The sequence below is a fragment of the Chlorocebus sabaeus genome, chromosome 25 (assembly GCF_047675955.1).
Source record: "Chlorocebus sabaeus isolate Y175 chromosome 25, mChlSab1.0.hap1, whole genome shotgun sequence".
In the NCBI taxonomy this organism is placed as follows: domain Eukaryota; kingdom Metazoa; phylum Chordata; class Mammalia; order Primates; family Cercopithecidae; genus Chlorocebus; species Chlorocebus sabaeus.
In genome coordinates, this window is record NC_132928.1 from 26,170,949 (window position 1) to 26,175,573 (window position 4,625).

Consider the following 4,625-nt stretch of genomic DNA (forward strand, 5'->3'; position numbering starts at 1 on the left):
TGTAAGGCACCAGGCAGAGTCCCTGGCAATAGTGAGTGTTCAGCACACAGTAGTGCTCACATCCTAGAAGAAAGTGATTTGTGCCATGTCAATTGGCAGAGTACAGAAACTTGCAGATGTCGGCAGAGCTGCAAGGAAAGGTGAGCAGGAGACAATTTGGTAAGGGGTTCTGGCTGGTTGGGCTGCTGCACAAGGAGTTTGGAGTTGGAAAGACTGAAAGAGCCCTAGGATTCCCATCTTAGGGATAGAGAATGGCAAAGAAAGTCAGCAGGAAGGGAATGGCATGATGAAAATAGAGTTTGCATGCTCGCTTCGGCAGCACATATACTAAAATTGGAACGATACGGAGATTAGCATGGCTCCTGCGCAAGGATGACACACAAATTTGTGAAGCATTCCGTATTTTTATAAATTAAAAAAATTGGGGGAAAAAAGAAAATAGAGTTTGTGTTGTCCTAGGATGATGGTCAGTCCGGTGGTAGGGCAAGGAGGGCAGGAGGCTGTTATATGAATGTTTAACAGAGGACAAGACCTGGGTTATGTGCTGGCAGGAAATAGAACAGAAGAAATAGATTTTTTTTTTCTGTTCCATGTGCAAACGAAAATAGAATGGTAAGAGATCATTTAGCACAAGTGACTCATTTTACAGATGGGAAAACTGAGGCTCACGAAGGAGAAAAGGTGGTGCAATGATGTTATCTGCAGTCATTGTGGATTTTTCATGAGATGATTTATAAACTAAACACTTTCAAAGGAAGGAAACAAAACGCAAACCGAAGCTCAGAGTGCTAAAGGGACTTGTTCAAGATATCGGAGACTTCTATTACAAGTTATTGTCAGCCCTGAAGCTAGGTCCCCTATTTCCTAACAGCTCCTACCCCAGTGCCATTTCCATCAGCCCCCAGTCAGCCTCCAAAGTAGAGATTGGGAAGGATTTCTCTGGATAGAATCAGCGTTTAGTAGCCGTGGAATCCATTCTCCCTCTCCTGCGCCCGAGGCCAGAGTCCTTTCCTGGCATCAGCCCAGCTTTCTTCTCTCCAGGTGGTTACCTTTTGGGTAAATCCACTTAGGGAGTTAATTGATAACGAAGGCTCTCCCACATTATGATTTAAAGTGTGAACACCCACATCCAAGTGACATTTACATTTCACTGAGAGGTGCTTAAAGACCTAAAAGCCTGCAAGATTCAGAGGACCAAGTTTTCTTAAGGTGCAATCACAGGTTCCTAGTGAGTCCCAGCTCAAAATAGGTGAATGGGCTTAATTTTTTTTCTTCCACCCCTAATCTAAATTCCTATCATCCACTAGCCTCCACTCTTGGCAACTTTGACATTCATTTGTTCAACCAGTATTCACTAGTACCTACTAAGTACCAGACACGTTCAGGCAAGGTCTCTGGACTACATTCTGGCTATATATTCAGGGTTATAAAACCGAACATCATGGGAACTCAAGGGAAGGCCACATAGCCCAGTCTGTGAAGGGGAGATGTCACTGAAAAATGTGAACTTGAAAGTGTGAACAGTGAACAGTGAACACTGGGAAAGTGTGAACTTGAAAACGTGAGTGAACCTGGCTAAAGTAGGTGGATAGGAAGGGGACAGGGCATTCCTTGAGCAAAGGCTTGGAGGCTGCAGTCCCAAGCGCAAGTTTAATGGGTACCACCAGTTGAAAGTGGAAAGAGCTGCTTTTTGTCTAATTTTAGGGGTGAAGAGGCCCCTTGTGTGCCCTCATTTCTATCAGGAACATGCCAGAATGCTCCTTCCTAGAGATTGTGGCTGTAGGGACAACCTTCCACTGAGGTCCCCAACGCAGAGATTCACTCCTAGCTTGGGGAGTAGGGTTGAAAACCCCTATATCCCATTCCCAGGTGGCCCCAGGTACATCACAGGCCACAAGTTGGGAGCACACGCAGATATGTACTTTAAAAAAACAGCATTTAACACTTTCAAAAAATTAGTTGCCATCATTAGAGTTTAGGGAGATGTCAAATAAACATCTACATTTCAGGCTGCTCTTGAAAATTACAATCTCTGAAATCACTGGCCTCATGACTGGCCTCTCATGATTGCAGTGGACTGGAGTTAAGGAACAGGGGCTCTTTTCAGACAAGGTTTGAGCTCACTCCTCAAGTTTACCCTGGCTTTTGTCCAGCCAGCCTCACTTATCTGCTGCCTGGTCCCACCCTCACTCCCGTGCCCATCAAATTTTAAATGGCCCTTCCCTGATGGTGATGTTAAGTAAAGCAGCTCTTGCTCCAAACTCACCCAGCTATTACCTCTTCTTATCTGATATGCCTTAGGCAACCTCTGCAGTTTACTGGACAAGAGTTGAATCAAGGGTCATTCTTGTTTATAGGAATGAGGGTGGAGAATGGAAGAGCCACTGGGAACAAAATGGGTTGGAGCTGCTGGGGCCCAGAGATCCAGGCTCACATCAGGGGAATGGATTGGCTACATATCCAGGGCACACTCATTTGTATAAGATCCTTATCCAGGGCCCTGGTAGCCTCTTAGACTGAGCTCAAACATTTTTCTTGCCAAAGAAGTGGTGTGGAGAGAAAGCCAGAGAGCTCAGGCTTGCCCTTCTCAGCTTCCCCATTTATTTCTCTTCTGGGAAGGGAGAACCTGTGGTATACTCCACAGTTGGGCCGAGTGGAGGTAAGTAAAGCTGCTATTAGAAAACTTTCCCCACCCACTTTGTGTGTAAACGAGCACATAGCTCAGTTTGGTATTAATCCACAAGCAGACCAGTGGAGCCAATGGGTCAAAGTTGCCCTGTAGCCCACCAATGACGTCAGATGCCTTGCAAGGATACTGTACATTTCTACAAGAATGACAGAAGTCAGACATGAGTTCATTCAGTTATCAATCATTAATTCAGCAGGTACTTTTAGAGTCCCTACTGTGGGCTACATATGACCCTAGAAAGGGCTTTTGGATTGTGCATATTTTCTTTGCCGCAGCCTGGGCTGTGCATGTTTTATTTCATTTGTATTTATTTATTTATTTATTTATTTATTTATTTATTCATGTAGAGATGTGGTCTCACTATGTTGCCCAGGTTGGTCTCAAACTCCTGGGCTCAAGTGATCCACCTGCCATGGCCTCCCAAAATGTTGGGATTATAGGCATGAGTCACCATGCCTGGCCTGTGCATGTTTTTGTTTTGTTTTGTTTTAATTTTTCTTTTTACTTTTTTTTTTTTTTTTTTTTTTTTGAGATGGAGTCTTGCTCTGTCACCCAGGCTGGAGTGCAGTGGTACGATCTCAGCTCACCGCAACCTCCACCTTCCTGGGTTCAAGCAATTCTCCTGCCTCAGCCTCCTGAGTAGCTGGGATTATAGGCATGCACCACCACGCCCGGCTAATTTTTGTATTTTTAGTAGAGACAGGGTTTCGCCATTTTGGCCAGGCTGGTCTCAAACTCCTGAGCTTGTGAGCCACCCTCTTCGGCATCCCAAAGTGCTGGGATTACAGGCCTGAGTCACCACGCCCAGCCCTGTGCATGTTTTTAAACAAAGGATTGAAAATCATCTTTGTAGGGAAGAGGCCACAGGCTGCTCCTCAGATGGTGTTATCTGTAGCCATTCTTTTTTTTTTTTTTTTTCTTTTTTGAGACCAAGTCTCACTCTGTCGTCCAGGCTGGAGTGCACTGGGGGTGGTCTCAGCTCACTGCAGCCTCCGCCTCCCAGGTCCAAGCGATTCTCCTGCTTCAGCCTCCTGAGTAGCTGGGATTACAGGTGCGTGCCACCACCCAGCTAATTTTTGTATTTTCAGTAGAGACGGGGTTTTACAGTGTTGGTCAGGCTGGTCTCGACCTCCTGACCTCGTGAGCCGTCAGCCTCAGTCTCCCAAAGTGCTAGGATTACAGGCGTGAGGCACTGCACCCAGTCAGCTGTAGCCATTCTTGAAGGTACTAGTAGGTGCTATGATTTTAATAATGATTTCCTTCTAGTTAGCAGTATGCCAGAGTGTTCTTCTTCATTTTAATACCTTTCATTTTAGAACCCTCTTCAGAATATTTAAGAAGATGTGAATTTCTATTTAGAGCTATTCTCAGGCTGGGCATGGTGGCTCACACCTGTAATCCTAGCACCTTGGGAGGCTGAGGTGGGTGGATTACTTGAGGTCAGGAGTTGGATTCCAGCCTGGCCAACATGGTGAAACCCCATCTCTACTTAAAATATTAAAATTAGCTGGGCATAGTTGCAGCACCTGTAATCCCAGCTATTCAGGAGGCTGAGGCAAGAGGATCTCTTTTTTTTTTTCTTAGGTTTTTTATTATTATACTTTAAGTTCTAGGATACATGTGCACAACGTGCAGGTTTGTTACATAGGTATACATGTGCCATGTTGGTTTGCTGCACCCATCAACTCATCTTTTACATTAGGTATTTCTCCTAAATGCTATCCCTCCCCCAGTCCCCCACCTCCTGACAGGCCCCAGTGTGTGTTGTTCCCCACCCTGTGTCCAAGTGATCTCGTTGTTCAATTCCCACCTATGAGTGAGAACATGCGGTGTTTGGTTTTCTGTCCAAAAAAACAAGTTTGCTGAGAATGATGGTTTCCAGCTTCATCCATGTCTCTGCAAAGGACATGAATTCATCCTCTTTTATGGCTGCATA

At 45.2% G+C, this 4,625-nt stretch overlaps 1 non-coding gene across 1 annotated transcript; it reads left to right on the plus strand.

Annotated features, from left to right (window-relative positions):
- The first annotated feature begins 303 nt into the window (after positions 1–303).
- Positions 304–407, plus strand: LOC119619801 (U6 spliceosomal RNA). Its single transcript, XR_005236257.1, has one exon. It is a non-coding gene; the product is annotated as a U6 spliceosomal RNA (small nuclear RNA).
- The last annotated feature ends 4,218 nt before the right edge of the window (positions 408–4,625 follow it).